Raw genomic sequence first — 19,250 nt, 5'->3', positions numbered from 1 at the left:
GTAAAATATATGCCAAAAAGGGCTCAAAATGTAGAAAGAAATGTAAACAGAATTATAGTATTGCAGTGTTCTTATATTTTTCTTTATTATTTGAAGGTAAACTAAGATTTGAAGATAGATAAAGTAAAAAATGTAGGGGAGAATATACTATGAAAACAGTAAGCATAAGAAAGAATGTACCACCATAGTAATATAAGAAAAATAAAACTTCAAGAAAAAGAGTATTACCAGAGATACAGGGGAAAATTCATGTGGTAAAAGTCATTGTTTAAGAAGATATAACAGTTCTCAACATGTATGCAGCTACTAACAGAGTCTTAAAGCCACAAAACAATAATTGGCACAATTAAATGGAGAAATAGACAAAACTATAATAAATAATTGATCAAATAGACAGAAAAATCAACAAAAGTATAGAAAATTTGAATAACACTGTGTACAAACTTGATCCACTGAAGTTAAGATAAACCAATTATTTGCTAGCATATAAAAAAAGTCTCAATAAATTTCAAAAAAATCAGAAACATATAATACATGTTTTGTGACCACAGATTAGAAATCAGTAACATAAAAATATCTGGAAAATGGCAAAATACTTAGAAATTAAGTAATTCTTTTCTGAATAATCCATGAATCAAAGAAGAAATCACATGGGGAAAAGTGAGAAATATTTTAAACTCTATAATGAGAACATAATATATCAAAATTTATAGAATGCATCCAAAACTGGTGTAAAATGGAAATTTATCACATTAATTGCCTATATTAGGAAAGAAGAGAGGTGCCTGGGTGGCTCAGTTAGTTAAGTGTCAGACTCTTGATTTCAGCTCAGGTCATGATCTCACAGTTCATGGGTTCAAGCCCTGTGCCAGACTCTGTACTGACAGTGTGGAGCCTGCTTGGGATTTTCTGTCTCTTTCTCTCTCTGCCCCTCCCTCTGTCTCTCCCTTTTTAAAATATAAACTTAAAAAAAAAGTTGAAGGAAGGCACAGCTTCTACATTAGAAAACAAAAGAGAAGATAAAATTAAACCCAACTTAAGAAGAAGAAATGAAATATTACATGTAAAAGTAGAAATTAGTGAACTAAAAGATAAACTGAGAAAATAAAGTCAAAGTTTATTCTTTGAAGTGATTAATAAATTTGATAAAACCCTAAAAAAAAAAATGAAGAAATGGGGCGCCTGGGTGGCTCAGTCGGTTGAGCGTCCGACTTCAGCCCAGGTCATGATCTCGCGTTCCGTGAGTTCGAGCCCCGCGTGGGGCTCTGTGCTGACAGCTCGGAGCCCGGAGCCTGTTTCAGATTCTGTGTCTCCCTCTCTCTCTGACCCTCCCCTGTTCATGCTCTGTCTCCCTCTGTCTCAAAAATAAATAAACATTAAAAAAAAAAAAAAATTAAAAAAAAAAAAATGAAGAAATTATAAATTACCAGTATCATTAAAAAAATAGGGGACATCATTACATATCTTACAAACATTAAAGACACAATAAAGGGATATTATGAATAACTTCATGCCCATGTTTCTCAGGTGGGGACAGTTTTGCCCAGAGGGGATATTTCACAGTATCTGGAAATAATTTGGTTGTCACAACCGAAGGGAAGAGGTGCTACTGGAATCTTATGGATATAGGCCACGGATGCTGCTAAATATCCTACAAAACATAGAGCATCCTCCCATAGCAAAGCCTCAAATACCCATAATATTGAAGTTGAGAATCTCTCCATTGTGTTAGTAAATTCAGTAACTTAAATAATTGAGTGAATTTCTTAAAAAATACAGCTTACCAAATTGACACATAAAGGAATAGAAAAATCTATGTAGACTCACATGTATTAAGGAAATTAAATTGTTATCAAAACCTCACAAAGAAAACTCAAATTTCAGGTGACTTTACCATTAAATTACATCAAATGTTAAATAAAAAGGAAAACTAATATTAAATAAATTTTAAAAAAACACAGGAAGGAACACTTCCCAACTCATTTTTATGAAGCAGCATAACCTTGATATAAAAACTTGGTAAATACAATACCTGAAAGGAAAGTTATAGACCCATACACCTTCTCATGATCAAAGATTCAAAATTTGTTAATATTAGCAGATTCAGGGGCTCCTGGGTGGCTCAGTCTGTTAAGCGTCCAACTCAATTTCGGCTCAAGTCATGATCTCCCAGTATGTGAGCTCGAGCCCTGCATGGGGCTCTATGCTGACAGCACAGAGCCTGGAGCCTGCTTTGGAGTCTGTGTCTCCCTCTCTTTCCATTCCTCCCCTGCTCATGTTCTGTCTCTATCTGTCTCTCAAAAATAAATGTTTAAAAATATATATTAGCAGATTCAATACAGGAATACATTAATGAATAATACTAGTGGCTAACATTGAAACTCAATCTATGTAATTCACAAAATAACAATATAGAAGAAGAAATCATGTGATCATCTAAATAAATGCAGAAAAAAGTAAATTGACTAGTTTTTCAATTCTCATTGATTATAAAAATTTCATCATAGAGGATAGAATCATATATGATGATAAATTGGTAAATGACTTTGTGTCATAATTTCATCGTAATTCTTAGCCAGTGCAATAAAGCATGAAAAAGATTGAAATGCATGAAGTTTATAAACAAAATTGTAAAGAAACAGGATTTTGTATGTAAAATATTTTATGGGTCCCAGAAAAATATTCCAGAAGTAATATATTATTTTAGTTCATAGGACACAAAGTAAATATACAAAAATCAATTGTAATGATAATTTTCAAATAAAAATCTAAAAATACCATTTATAATTGCATTAAAAAAATTAAATACCTAGGAATAAACCTAATAAAACTCATGCAAGATACCTATATTAAAAACTATAATCTATTTGAGAGAAATTAATGAAGACTGAAATAAACAGAGATACTATTTTCACAAATTAGAAGGTTCAGTATTAAGGTGTTCCTTTCTCTTCAAATTGGTCTATAGATTCAATTCAATATAAATCAAAATCCTCGAAGTCTTTTTTGATAAAATCAACAATTAGATTCTATAATTTATATGCAAATGGAAGAACTTAGAAGAACCAAAATAATCTTGCCAAAGAACAACAAAATTGAATGACTTGCAATTCCAGATTTCAAGCTATAAAGTTAATGTAATTAAGATAATGTATCATTGTTATTAGAATAGCCGAATAGAATCAATAGAACATAACAGAGTTCAGAAGTAGACTCATGCATTAATTGACCCATGATCAATTAACTTCCTACAAAGTCAGCTCAATAGTGAAAGGACCAGTCTTTTAATTTGGAATCACTAGATGCTTCTATAGAAAAATATAAGCCAATGTGTGGGGCACCTGGGTGGCTCGAGTCAGTTAAGCATCTGACTTTGGCTCAGGTCATGATCTCGTGGTCCGTGAGTTTGAGTCCTGGGTCGGAGCGTCAAGGCCGACAGCTAAGAGCCTGGAGCCCGTTTTAGATTCTGTGTCTCCCTCTCTCTCTGCCCCTCCCCTGCTCATGCTCTGTCTCTCAAAAATAAGTAAACATTATAACATATATATATATATAATATATATATATATATATATATATTATATATATATGCCAATCTGAAAAGGCTTACTGTGATTCCAATTACATGACCTTCTGGAAAAGGCAAAACTACATGAGGTAGTAGTGAAATAGGTGTTACATGAGGTAAAAAAGATCAGTGGTTGCCAGGCTTTCAGCAGAAGCGAAAGAGGGTTGAAGAGGAAAAGCACAAGGTATTTTTTTAGGATGGTGAAACTATTTTGTATAATACTGTAATGGTGGGCACATGACACTATGGATTGTCAAAACCCATAGAACTTTACAATACAAAGAATGAGCCTAAGTGTAAGTAAATTTAAAAAAAAAAAAAAAAAAAAAAAAAAAAGATTTACCAGGTGTGAGATCCCAGCAGTGATGTAGACAAAATCTATTATAAATATATGAAATGACTTTGCTGAAGGTATTAGGAGAAAAAGATACTGACCTAAGTAACTTCAGAAATGAATAGAGTCTTTAAGTCTAAAGGCAAAAGAAAATGTATATAGACACTGTACTATAGTTCATAAAATTGTCCCATGTTGAGCTACAGAATACGAATTCTGATACCACCATACGTATATATGGGAATTGAACCAGTAAGTAATTGGATGGTAGACAGGTTTTTGTTATTGGACTGGGAAGTTACAGATAAGCACGGGGAAGAGGCTACAATAATAAATGTAGTATGGGTTACATTTGTATATGCCAGTATAAACTCATATTTAGCTTAATAGGGATATGGATAATTACATACAGGAATGTTTACAGATTCTTGTATATACACATTAGTATACACACAGATTTCCTTTCTCTATCAGTTGAGAGGGTGTGGAAGCAATAACACCTCAGTACCAATGACCACACCTAGTAGCCAGAACTTAATTTCTAATATCATTCTTTAATAATAGGAGCTAGAGCTCCTGGGAGAAATGGATTATTCTAGAACTGAATCAGGAATTATACAAGATGAGCCTGGAGAAACTTGTAGTGTCAGAAAATAAGAAATTGCTTAAGGAAACAAACACACACAAGTCATAGGAACTCACAATGAGGGGGATATATCAAAGGGACACAACAGCCAAAGGAAAGAGTTTCCAATGGCCAAAGCTTTTACACTTTAAGCAACAATATAAATAAGGTGGTGGTAGATGGTAATCCAAATTATAAAATATACATCCATGAGTTCATACATATATATATATATATATATATATATATATATATATATATATAAAAGACTGAATAAATAAATGGGGATAAATAGACAAATGATGTATGTAGAGAAATTTGAAATAATTTATGTAGATATTCTTCTCTCAAGGGAGTGGAGCATAACTCCCTACTCCTTAACTGTGGACTGCATATGGTGATTTCCTTCCAAAGAGCACAGTATAGAAGGGGGAAAAATAGTAACTTTGCAGTTGAGAAATCTGATCCACATACCTCAGATGGGCAATCAAGGTGATAAGTCACGCTGATACTATGTACCTTTGGTATAATGCAATGAGAATGGCACTTTACTTCTTTATAAAGTCTTTGTCCCCCAAACCTGTAACTCCACTGTATTGGTCAGGATCCTCCAGAGAAACAAAACCAACTGGATGTATCTCTCTGTCTATATGTATACTGATATCGAGATATATATAGACAGAGAGAGAGAGAGAGAGAGAGAGAGAGAGAGAGAGAGAGAGAAAGTTGGAAACCCAGGAAGAGCCAATGTTACAGTTCAAGTCTGAGGGCTATCTGCTGGCCAAATTTTCTCTAGCCCTGGGAAGATCAATCTTTTATTCTATTCAGGCCTTCATCTGATTGAATGAGGCGTACCTCCATTATGGAAAACAATCTGCTTTCCTCAAAGTCCACTGATTTAAGTGTAAATTTCATTCACAAATGCCCTGACAGAGATATCCAGAGTATGTTTGACCAAATGTTGATACTATGGCCTGGCCAGGTTGGCTTATAAAATTAACCATCACACTCAATCGAATCGTGAGAAAAACAAAAGATCTTAACTGAGAGACATTTTATAAAATACCTAACTAACACTCCTCAAAACTTTCATTATTAACAATGGAAGTCTGAGAAACTGTAACAAACCAAGAGGAACCTAAGGAAACATGACAACTAAATGCAATGTTGTGTCCTGGATGAGACACTGAAACAGAAAAAGAACCTTAGGTAAAGACTCTGGAAATGAGAATAAAGTTTGGTAAATTTATCAATATTGATTCATTAATTATAAGAAATATACCATGGGATATTGGGTGTAAGGTACACAGGAATTCTCAGTACTATTTTCTTACTAACTTAGGGCAGGAAAATATTTATTAGATGATTTGTTTATTAAATTATTTATTAAATAGATTATTTATTAAAAAGATTTATTAGGACTACAAAAGGAAATATTGATGTATTTGTTGGTCTTTGTCAAAACTAAGGATTTCTTCTTATCAAGTACACCATCAAATAAGCAAGTTAAGGATGGGGAAATACAATTATGTGACAAAAGACCTTTATTTTTACAAATCAACACTAAAAATATAAAGCATCCAATTAAAATGGGCAAAAGACATAGCAGAAACCTCGCAAAAGAATACATAGTAATGGACAATTGGAAAATGAAAAAGTAATGAATATCATTAATCATCAGGAAATGCAAATAAAAAGCATAATGATACACTGCCTGCTATCCATTTAAAGGGCTAAAAACAAAAACAAAAAATTTGACAATACCAAATGTATCAATATTGTTTTATTATTTATTACAAAGTTACCATACTAATATAAAGTATCAATATTGTAGGGTACATAGGAACTCTATTGGTGAGTATGTAGAGAAACTAAAATGCTCATAAGTTGTTAATGGGAATGTAAAAATAAATTATTTGGACTATCTGGCACTTTCTTAATAAAGTTAAACATACATCTCTCTTGTGACCCAGCTATGTACGGAAACATAAAACATACACCCAAAGACTTGCACATAAATATTCATAGCAGCCTACTCTTATTAAGCCAATATTTGAATTAAAACCCTCCTAACAGGGGTGCCTGGAAGGCTCAGTCGGTTGAGCACTCCTCTTGATTTTGGCTCAGGTCATGATTCCAGAGTCGTGGAATCAAACTCTGCATCAGGCTCTGTGCTGAGTGTGGAGCCTGCTTAAGATTCTCTCTCTCTCTCCCTCTCTCCCTCCCTCCCACATACACACACACCTCTTCCTCGTGCTCTCTCTCTCTCTTAAAATAATAATATAATAATAGATAATAGTAGAAAAAATTAAAACAAAGAAAAAACCCCCAACAAATATCCATCAACAGGTAAACCAAATGATACACATTTGTACATTCATATAATGGAATACTACTCAGAGAAAAGGCACAGACTACTGATACAAGCAGCATGGATGAATTTCTAGAATATTTTGTGATATAAAAAATCTACATGCAAAAAAAAGAAATGCATACATTGTAATTCATTTACATAAATTCCAAGAAAAGGTAAAACTTATTGTTTTAGAAATTGTTACAGAAATCTCAAAGTAATTGCCTGAGGTGGAGGTAGAAATGGACAGGAAATGGGATATAAAGAAACTTTCTGTTGATTATATAAATGTTCTTGTTTTGAGGGATAGTTGAAGGGTTGCATGCAATTACCCAAGCTCATTGAACTGAATACTTAGGATCTTCATCTTAAAGTATGTAAATTATACTTCAATAAAAATTTAAAATTCATGCTTAATAAAAAGTCAAAGTATTAGGTACACTTTTCCTTCTCTTCACCTCGCTTCATCTTCCAGCCTGGAGGTTCCTATTTGTCTTGTCTTTTCATTACTGAGACTCCATACATGTTATTTTTACCCTCACACAAGTAAGGTCATAAATCTACTTGATAAGTTTGGTGCCCTATTTGATGTGGGTATCCTATGATTCCCATTAATGTTCAGGGTTGGACTCTAAATTCCTATTCTGTGAAGGTTTGCCTTTGTCTGGTCTGTGTTGCCCAGTCTTTTGTTTCATTTTGTGTCTCTGTTGCCCAAATTGTTTTCTAGGATGTTGAACCCATTTGACCTTCTGTACCTGCGTGAACTTTAAAGTTCCTTCTTGTGTCTATGTATCTTTATCATTCACTGTACCATCTCCATGATGCAACACCATGGAATAGAGGAACCATATGTTGTTTTTGAAATACATGTTAACATGGCATACTATAATTTTGAAAGAAATTAATTTTGTAAAAATAAAATAATGAGGGTAGATAATAAATGGGAATTGATGCTTTGACTGTATTTGAATAGGTGCATTGTCTCCTATACACCTGGCCTGATTTGATCATAAATAATTTGGATAAAACTTTTAAATTCAGTATGTATAGTAAATGTCATGAAAACAATTGTATATTACACATCTTAAATTCTTTTACATGTTTACTGTTAGTTGTGTTCTGATTTATTTTTAAGGTATGGTTCGACAAAGGGGCACGTGGGTGGCTCAGCCAGTTAAGCATCTGACTTGATTTCGGCTCAGGTCATGGTCTCATGGTTCGTGAATTTGAGCCCCGCACTGAGAGTGCAGAGCCTGCTTAGGATTCTCTTTCTCCCTCTCTCTGTCCCTCCCCTGCTCACTGGGCATGTGCTCTCTCCCTCTCTATCTCAGAATAAATAAACTTAAAAAAAAAAAAAAAAGATTTGGTTGGATGAAAAGACTACGATGAGTTATAAAATAGGCATGTGATACTCAGAATTTTGAAACAGATAGTAGATATGGATTGAATCCTGTAAACCAAAAGGCAATGTTGATGGTGGCTTAAAGTAGTTAATATCAGGTGATAATAGCAACATGCCATTTGCACTTTAATCTAGAGAAGGAGTTAGAGAATATTGTTAGATACCAGAAAAAGAAATGAGAATTGGGTCCTGCTGAGCTGGCTGATTAATTCCACACAATTGTGCCCTTTTTTTTCGTCTGGTCACATTTGTTGCAAAATTTAGCCCCTCAGTATCTGACCTTGGGCGTATGGGCTTGACTGTTGACTGGGTGGCTATTTAACAGGATACTGATGGCTTCCGCAAAAGAATCCAAGTACAAACACTGCCAGGACTCTGCAGTCCTTGTTCTCTTGCCTTTCCTGTCTTATTCTTCCTGCCACTGGTTTCTTTTCTGCTTTCTGCTTGGAATGTGCTCATCACCTTCCAATCAGTTTTATGTTTTTACTGCTTAATCATTATTTCCCAGCTAATGTTAATATACATAGTATATCATCAGTGCCTTACTTTTATTATCCTCATCATTAAGAATTAATGATCTATGTGGAAGTGCCCCCCCCCCCCCAACCCCATTTGCTTGTGGATTTACTTGAGCTTGTTCCTTAATGTAATTGTCCTGATGACATTTCCAACCTATTTGCATTAAAATATTTTGGAGAGCTCATAGAATACTTGGCAGCAAGACTTTGAGTTACAAATACAAAAGTAAACAACAGACAGAGAACATTTGAATAGGCTTTGGCACTAGCCAACTAAACCAATTGAAACAGTCTGCTGTTTAAATCTAGTACCTGATGACTAATGGAAAATTAAAGAACCTCACTTGTAACCTTGACATTCTTATATGGCTTTAGTTTTGCAAGAGATCAGACATGCATATGTAATAAGTAGAACACCCAAACAAAAATAAGCTTGTTAAAAACAATCATCTGTGAGAATGTTCTTACTAGTTTCTTTGTACTCCTGGCACCAGAACTTGGCTAATTACATAGAGGTCATTGTTGCAAATATGCCTGGGAGGATTCCTTTATTAGGACTCTATGAACACTTTATATTTAGAATCACCAAACTCACTATATAGAATGAGAACTATGTAAAATTTAGTATGCAATCAACTGGAAACATAATAATATGCAACAGGCAGTGGATTTCCGTGTTCCTTTTTCACTAAGAAATGGCAATAAAATTTACCCTGGTGTTTGTCAGAATGTTGCCTTCTTTTCAATCAAGTCTGGATACATTGTGTGTGTGTGTGTGATTTCCTAGTATGTTAGATATTCTGCTGTGTCCCTTGATGCTTATGGTCCCTATTGGTTTATATATTTCTTTAAATTCTTACTCCAACTCTTCAAAATCTGTTTTAAGCGTTGTGTGTATTAGTTATCATTTTTATGAAGTTTGACATTTTTCATATGTTTTAAATAAAATGCTTAGTGCCAATTTTATATTTCCAGATATAGCTTAGTTTTCTTTTTGGAGAATATTCACTGTACCTATCTCTTTCTTTTATGGATATTCTGTGTTCTCCAGGTAACTGCCTAAGTGGTTTACTCATAAGTGGAGTACAGAATTCTACTGATTTTGAATGAAAGAATGGAGCTGAAAATTGCAGAAATATGTTAACCATGATAACTTTGTGTAATAAAAAATAACCCCTGAAGTATTTATCTTAACTATTTTATGCTGATATCAGTTAGAATACCTACAAATAATTCTAAACATATAGATTATTAAACCTCAAAATTTTTGTTCACAGTTATCTGAAAGTGGGTGGGTTAAACATAGTCTTTTAAGAAACTGAAGGATTTATTTTTAAATATTAAGACCCAGGCGCCAATAAATCATATGGCTTAGAATAATTGCCTGTATACTTAATTATATGATTGATATTATATAAGATTATATTTTTCCCTTCTTGGAACAAATCATTCCAAAGTTCCACTGACCTGTTTTCCATGTTGGAACCTCACATACAACCTAGATGTGAAAAAATAATGCTTTCAGGTATACCCCAAATTAATATTTTCTCACATAATAGTAAAAATTAATTTCATTTTGACAAAACACCTCAGGAAAGAATTTTTGATCGCCATGGTGGTTGTAGATCCATGAAACTGTTCACAAGATATAGAAGTAGCCTAGACATCTCTTAGGTGTGACAAATGGGTAGACCATGTGTTGTTTCAAAGTGAAAATATAAGCCTTGTCAGGTATACAGGCTGTTTTTCAAATTACAGTGTTTGAATTCAAGATTTATTCATGTGTTTTTAAGTTATGTCAATGTTTTTCTTTTATTACAGTATTTCATTCACCTCTTAAGAGTTTTTCACAGGATGAAGTCAGAAGGTACTATCTTATATAAGAGCAGAAGGCAAGGACGCTAAATTCATGTTTATCAGGAAGTTTGAAAAGTAATTTTATCCCAGACCACATTGCCAGAAATATGGTAGGTAAACAATAAATAGTTGTTGTATGAATAAATGCATATCAGAAAGAGGAATATTTTTTCACTACAACTTGAACCATATATATTTTATTCAGTTAAGTGAGGCAAAAGCCTGAGCTATGGAAAACTAATGAACTGGCTCCACTCATCATTATTATTTAGTCTTTCATTATTACTTATTATCCTCATTGGGGTTGGCTCATTTATTGTCTACTCCCTCTCTGCCAGTTGTCAATACTTTGTTCCCCCACCCCGCCTCCAAAACCATGTAAATGCTCTGAGCTCTTGTAATCACTGGAACTTCTTCATAAAACTCATAAAGCATACTCTAAAGAAAGAAGAAAGTAAGGAACCAACTATAAACTTTGGAATGATATTGAGACTTAGTATATAAGAACATGCTAATTAATAGCCACTTAGGAGGACACTCATTAAAGTGGACCACATGGTCTGACTATAGTACTGTAGTGATAGATAGCATCTGTGCTACAGAAGCAGTGATAGGAGTAATGTCTTCTTTTTCTTATTTGGAATGCCCAACATCTGGTAAACATTTTTTCTCCTTTGCTTCCTCCACCTCCCAGTGGAAAAGTATTTGTTACAAAACATTGATCTTACAATTAAAGATTCATGACATTGTAGTTTAAATTTCTTAGTTTTCTACTGTTCTCTCCATGTACTTGAATCCTACAAGCCTCTCCATTCTAAACCCTCTTCTTTTTTTAAATTTATTTTTTAATTTTTTTAACGTTTATTTATTTTTGAGACAGAGTGAGACAGAGCATGAATGGGGGAGGGTCAGAGAGTGAGGGAGACACAGAATCTGAAACAGGCTCCAGGCTCTGAGCCATCAGCACAGAGCCTGATGCGGGGCTTGAACTCACGAACCGCGAGATCGTGACCTGAGCCGAAGTCGGATGCTTAACCGACTCACCCACCCAGGTGCCCCTAAACCCTCTTCTTCTTATGTAGCTCACCAACTTTAAATCAACTGGAATGTTCTTGTAAATCATTCACATTTATATTCACATGTTAATGTACATCAAAAATTTAAAAACTACATGAACAAAACTCACATTTTGTTGCAGTAGAAATGCCTTGAACGTGTCTTTCTTTCACTGACTTACCTTGGATATTTGCAAACACTGTAATCAGCAGTAATGATAGTAAAGCAAGATAATATTTCCTTAGTCATGTTAATGTAAATATGAAATAAAATTTGTATCAGTGGTAAGTAGAAAGCATACAGAGTCAGTGAAAAATAATTTTATTAGGAAAATGCAGAAAAGTATAAACATGAAATGCTAATAGTAACATCATGACATCTGTTTTAACATTGAAGAGAGAAATGGGACACTTGAGTAATGGCAAAGCATCAGAGTCTTTTAATATGACAATGCATACTTGAATCAGATTTATTTTCCATTTGTCATACAATATAGGTATTCTAATGTGAACAAGCATAGGAGTCATTGAGGACGTTTCTAGAGAGAAATTTCCTTTAACAGGATCATAATTCTGCAGTGGAGCACTATCCATATGTTTTACTGTTCTATTAGAGCTTCCCCCCCCCTCCCCCCCCTCCCCTTGCTGTGGATTTGATTCATCTATCAGCTTTAGTTTTCTAATGGTCTCCAAAAGGGAAGAGAGTATTTTGTTTCACCACAGCTGCTCTCACTTAGATGTATGTTGCTTTTGTACAGAGTAATCAGATGTATTACAATTTAATGACTGTTGTTTTTTGAGTTAGGAGAACACAGGCCAGTTATATGGAATTGAACCACATTCATTCAATTGAATAGGTTGATTTAATTCCTGGAATCAGTACTGGTAAATCTGCTGGGAAACCCCACCAAAATTATTTTGTCAATTATAGAATAGCTTTTGATATAATGGAGACCATAATAGTCTCCAGATTTAGAGGATATTGTAACTTAATTAACAAGCAATATGATTAAGAGTCATTTTCAAATAATAATATTGATCCAATGTAAGTAGCACATGTACTCACAGCAGTTCTTCCTGATGTAGGATCACTTGCATTAATTCAGTCTCTCTTTTCCTCTCTCTTTTATACACACATACACACATGTATTATTTACACCCACAGACACCATTTTGAGATTTAAGAGGTATGAAAAAGACTGAAATTAATTGATGTATACAGAACCAAAGTCTTATTAGCATACTGCTTTTATCAAGTAGTTAATTCATCATCTATACTCAAAACTTTCTGCATTGTTCAAAAGCCTAAATAATTAAATTGCAATGTCAGAATTTTTTATGTTCTAAGTATTATCCATACTTTGGTATGGATATTAAATGGTCTATTTAAAAACCTATTAAATGGTCAATATATTTTCATCATAACACTCAGATTAAAGGTACCATGTTGAATTTAAAATGTCATGCAGGAGGGGCGCCTGGGTGGCTCAGTCAGTTAAGCATCTGGCTTTGGCTCAGGTCATGATCTCATGGCTCCTGAGTTCAAGCCCCGTGTCGGGCTCTGTGCTGACAGCTCAGAGCCTGGAACCTGCTTTGGATTTTGTGTCTCCCTCTCTCTCTGTCTTCCCGCCCCTCCCCCATTGTGCTCTGTCACTCTCTTTCTCTCAAAAATAAATAAATGTAAAAAAAACACATCATTCAGAAAAAGAGTTACTTTAGAGAACACATCAGTTTTTAAGTGTTGGCTTCAAAGTAAATTTCCTTCAGAATATGCTGTTTTCCTACAAAGACACTTTTATACATGGATACAGATTATACCTTGGTTATTACTTTCATTAATAAGGGGATTTTTTAGAATTGATTATTGCCCCTTAGATTCAGTGTTGTTTGAAAACAAAAAACAAAAAAAAAAAAGGGTGGGGGGCTGCTTTCCTGCTTACATCTTTTCATACAGGGAGAAAACAATGACTGGAAGGCACAGGGCTCAAAATTCAGACAAGTAAGTGTTGAATTCAGATTTGTGGGTATATGTATGTATGTTTGCATATAGCTCCTCTTCCCTTTAAAAGATTTGGAATGCCTGGGTGGCTCAATTGGCTAAACGTCTGACTTTAGCTCATGTCATGATCTTGCAGTTCACGAGTTCAAGCCCCACGTTAGGTGCCTGCTTCTGATTCTGTCTCACTCTCTGCCCCTCCCCGACTCAAGCTCTGTCTCTCTCAAAAATAAATAAGCATTAAGATTTTTTTTTTAAAGATTGATGTTACACTTTAATGAATATGTGCCTATTAGGGGGGCTGTATGGTAAATATTTAGTCCCTGACATTAACATCTTAAAAGTAATATTTTACTTTTTCTGTGTAAGTAATGTGGAAATAAAGTATGACATACGACTTTAGATTTAGATTAAATAAAATACCAAGGTGATATCTTGTACTGTCAAGGAAAGGCATCATTGCCCAACCAATGGAAAGTGAATGGCCTTTGAACCCCTCCTCATCAGTCTGCAATGAATCTATGAGTCTGATTTATTGTAAATTCTTTGAGAATGACCTCATTTTAGCATATTTAACTTATATGAATATTTTAGCATATTTTATTTAATATAATAGATATCATGACTTAATTAGTGATCCAATACTTTAATGCCTTTTTCTACATTTATAATTCTCATTTTAGACTTAATTTTATTATGTTAATGAAAATTCATTTTATCAAATAATAACTCTATGTACTGTACTAATGACTATAAGCATACTGACTAGAGTCATAGAAATAGGGTCAAGAATATCATAGCATTCTTAGAGGAATGGGCAGTTTATGAAGTTTCCTTCTGTAAAAGAAATTAGGACTTAGAGATATAGTTTATAAAATTTGTTCTTAGCACAATGGCCAGTGGAGGAATTTCTTAGCATGTTTAAGTAATCTTTTTCCAGACCTAGCTATACTCACAAACCCCAATTAATTTATTCTGGACAGTGCTTTCTTATGAAACTTTCTGCAATGAGAGAAGTGGTCCTTTATCTGCACTAATATGCTAGCCATTAGACACATATTGGTATAAAACACTTAAAATGTGACTAATATGACAGTGGAATTGAATTTTAGGTTTTTTGTTAAATTTTAATTGATTTACATAGTCACATATGGCCGGTAGCTCCTCTATAGAACAGCACACCGGCATTTATTTTGTATGGCGTTCAGTACAGGGGATGTTTATAATAATTATATTTTGATTCTTACTTTGATAAAGTAAGTAATTGTGTTATTGAGGTTTATTGGGTTGCAAGAGACACTTGTCGCCTTTAACTAACTTAAATTAAGAGGAGGATTTATTGGATAGGTATTAAAGTTAACTCAGATTAAAAATGAATTCATCAACTAAATTTCAGAAAGGCAGCTCCAAGGACTTCATTATCAGAAAACTGAGATTTTTTTGAGGGGCTTCCATTAAAGTGAGTAAGCTTTAACAATCATCCAGAGAGAATATTATTGTCTTCATGTCAAATGTTTCTAATTGGATCAATATCATTTCATCAGGGTGGAGGTGGATGGGAAATGGTTATTAGTACTAAAGCCACTACAAGAATCTGTGAGTTGGATAGTCACTTCAGTTGTGTCCAGCACAAATACTAATTTATATTCATATTTAGGAGGTTAGCATGATCTGTGACAGGATAATATTCATAATAGTTAAAATATAGTGTGTAAGGAATTTTCTAAAATCTTCTCTTGCTACTCGGTATGTTTCATGGTCTGTAAGCGTCAGCAACACTGGAACTTGTTAGAATCTCAGACTACATCTAGACCTGCAGAGTCAGAATGTGCATTTTGACCCATTCTTTTAAATGATTTATATGCACATTTAAGCTGAAGGAGACCACATAAAATTTGTCAAGTCAGCATACTGATAGTTTTCACATGATAATTTTTAGTCATGTATTATTATATAACTTGCATTTTTCATTATAATTATTTGACTGTGGAATGGAATATGGTTTCTCAACCTAAAAATGTTAGTTATGTTTGACAGTAAAGACCCATCAATTGAAACTTTTAGTTAAATCATTCTCCCTTAAGATTAGTAGTTAGCATTCAGTATTAAAAACATAAGGATGAGATTGAAGAATAATTAAATATGCAACTGATATGCCAAATTTTTTATCTGAAGATAAAGTACACTTCAAAGAATTCTTTGTAATTGGAAAAAAGGAAATTGTTAAACTAAAGATATATAAAATTGTATTTAAGAATATTTCTTTAAATTTCTGGAAATGCAGTGCATGAATTTATATGTATTACACAAATTTTTTTCTCTGATATTAGGAAGCATATTATTGTTATTTGGAGAACTACTAGAAGTTCTTAAACTCATGTATTTAAAGTGAAATACATGTTAAAGAAATTTATTTTCCTATATTTTTTTAGTGTTTCCTCTGCTTTTAAAGTGCTTGTTTATCTGGAATTATCTGTTCAGGTCAATGTGGAAAAACTCTGCAAGTAAAAGCTGAATTCTGGGTGTATGTGGTATATGTAAAAGACATCTAGTGTAAAACTGAGAATCTGAGATATGTTTGTGTCTGACATGTGAAAACACACATGGAACTGGTATTTATGGGAACTGACCTAATAAATTCTGTGCTAACTTGAATAGTTGAAGGTTGTAAATCTGCTAAACAACCAGAATTTAAAAAAAATTTAAATTCCAAATTATTAGAGAACTGACTTACTAATAAGATAATGATGAATAGATTTGGTAGAAAATCATATACTTGGGTCATTAATCAAAATGTTTATTTTAAGAATTATTGGCTATTTTTAATTTTTATATGCATAAGAAAGTTTAGAGCATTCATGTAAAGGGAAACTATATGTAATATGACTTGTTTTAAATTCAGCCTTAACTTAAAAAAAAATTCAGCTTTACTTAGACAACAGAATTATGTATGAAACATTTTCTGGAATTCAATAACTGTCAAGTAATAAATACAATTTCATAAACTATTGAAACATTGTGGCTAACAATTTCAGGAATTAGTGTTGAGAACAAAGGTGAAAAACTCACACATACTTTTAATACGTTATCTTAGACATTGACAAAAAAATAGAAATATTAATATTTTTAATTTACTTTTTTTTTAATTTGAGAGAGAGAGAGAGACAACAAGCAGGGAGGAGGAGCAGAGGGAGAGAGAGAATATCCCAAGCAGTCTCCATGCTCAGCGGGAGCCTAACGCAGGGCTGGAGCCCACAACCGCAGGATCATGACCTGAGCTGAAATCAAGAGTTGGTTGTTCAACAGACTGAGACACCCAGGTGTCCCTAATATTTTTAGGTAGCCGCTGTTCTTTGGTGTCACCTGTCTTAAATTATCTTTGTAGTTTCTGCTATTTTGCTAGGTTCTTTTGTTTTGCTAAAAGATATTACAACTTCTTTTGTAGGTTTGGAAACCGAAGTATACCCCCTTGAATTCCATTTCTTTAATCACAGTTTGCTCCCTCCTCTTCTTTTCTCCTCTACTCTATAAAACTTCTCATGGTTCTTGGATTAATTTTATATATCCATCTGTTGTGGGAAACTTGTAGCAGTTAATTACAGAAAGTCTATTCCAGTTCTTCTTAGGTCAACAACATCTTTCATGTGAATTAAGAACTCAACACTATGTAGAAGGAAAGTACAAAAATCCATTTATTAGGTATAGTAGAAACAAGGCCAAAAAAAAAAAAAAAAAAAAATGGAAATCGTACCTATCACCTTTGGGGCAGGGTAGAAGAATCTTGAAATTTGGAATGGACAAGGCCATCAATTACCTTTGTTGGATCAAGATTTAGTTGGTGTTGAGCCCCCATTTCTATAGCTTTGCTGGCTGTTATGAAGGAAAAGATATGGTTTGAGTTTGTTCTCAAAACACCATATAAGCAAATATGGGATGGATTGCAGCAAACTCATGCCTTGTTTCTGAGTCAGAACACATAATAACCCAGCTCTAATCATTAAAGCAAAGCTGGATTTTTTTTAATATATAACGGAGAGAGTCCATCTTCAAAGAATACATTAGTTTTTCTCAAGAAGGAAACATTTCATATATTAAAAATAAAAACATTTACTTAGGCAGACAGTACTGGTCAGAACAAAATTTTCTGTATAATTTTGATCATAAAACAAGTTCATGATCTAAATATCAATGCTATCATATTCTATGCATTTTTAGAGAAGAAAATTCAAACAGTAATATTCATCAGTTGATAATCTTCAAAATACAGGCTGACTCTTGTTCTTTTTCTTAAACAAGTTTAGACATTCACAAGTAAAAGTGTAAGGAATGGTTTCTGTGGAATCAGTGTCTTTGATCATATTCAATTCAAGTATATGCTTTTTTTTAGATCAGGAATTAGTATCAGATTTCTATTGAATATTTTATAACAAATGGTATACAACACTCAGCCAACTCTGAGCAGAAATTCAAAAGTATTAAAAATTGCTTATTATCTATACAAATAAAAACATTTATAATTCTGATATTTTCTGTAATGAAAACAAGCCAAATACAGGTATCATAAAAAAGCAAACATCAAACAAGAGGTAGTAATTGCAGAAAATATCCCAGACAAAATACATGATAAATTTATTAGCTAAGGGTCACCTATCTCTTGTTGCTGCAAGGAGCCTCATTCCTTAGTCACCCATGTCCGTAATCGCTATTTTAGGGAGAGAAGTGGTGATGGGGACAGTCATTGAAGGATTTGAAGGATCTAGTGTTTTGTCAAATGATCAACTATAACTTGAAGGGACTTTCAAAAGTATTGAATCAGGGGCACCTGGGTGGCGCAGTCGGTTAAGCGTCCGACTTCAGCTAGGTCACGATCTCACGGTCCGTGAGTTCGAGCCCCGCGTCGGGCTCTGGGCTGATGGCTCGGAGCCTGGAGCCTGTTTCCGATTCCGTGTCTGCCTCTCTCTCTGCCCCTCCCCCGTTCATGCTATGTCTCTCTCTGTCCCAAAAATAAATTAAAAAAAAAAAAAAAAAAAAAAGTATTGAATCAGACTCAATTTAAATTAAATTGCATAGTAGGGACATTTAGCTCATATTTTCTCATGCTAACAGGTGGAGATTTTAGAATAAGTCTAGATTTATAGTTTCCTTGTATTCATTCAACAGTCACTGAATGCCTTCTGTGTGCTAGACACTGTTCTAAATTATAGGCATACAAAAGTAAACAAAATAAGTCCTTGTTTGTCTTCAGGGAACTTACCCGTGGGGAAGTAGTGGAACACTGATAAAAAACCCAATATGGATCAAAACTGCCAAATACTTGGGCCACCTGGGTGGCTCAATTGGTTGAGCGTCTGACTTCAGCTCAGGTTGTGATCTCATGGCTGGTGAGTTCGAGCCCCATGTTGGGCTCTGTGCTGACAGCTCAGAGTCTGGAGCCTGCCTCAGATTCTGTATCTCTGTCTCGCTCTGCCCCTCCCCTGCTCATGCTCTGTATTTCTCAAACAAACAAACAAACATTAAATTAAAAAATTATAAAATGTCAAATACT

At 33.9% G+C, this 19,250-nt stretch overlaps 1 long non-coding RNA gene across 4 annotated transcripts in view; it reads left to right on the top strand.

The window, feature by feature from the left end:
- The window catches only part of LOC132679222 (uncharacterized), a 96,719-nt gene that overhangs the window by 10,027 nt on the left and 67,442 nt on the right, over positions 1-19,250 (top strand). For 2 of the 4 annotated variants that reach the window (XR_013553581.2, XR_009610017.3), the window contains exon 2: positions 10,639-10,764. The exons of 1 other annotated variant lie outside the window; for it this stretch is intronic. This is a non-coding gene — a long non-coding RNA (uncharacterized LOC132679222). Of the gene's footprint in view, positions 1-10,618; positions 10,765-19,250 lie in introns of all 4 variants that reach the window. One more of the 4 variants, XR_009610018.2, reaches the window with a different exon arrangement.

The sequence above is a fragment of the Panthera onca genome, chromosome A2 (assembly GCF_046562875.1).
Source record: "Panthera onca isolate mPanOnc1 chromosome A2, mPanOnc1 haplotype 2, whole genome shotgun sequence".
NCBI classification, from domain to species: Eukaryota; Metazoa; Chordata; class Mammalia; order Carnivora; family Felidae; genus Panthera; species Panthera onca.
The sequence above is the reverse complement of the archived record's forward strand: the minus strand, read 5'-3'. Positions and strand labels throughout refer to the sequence as shown.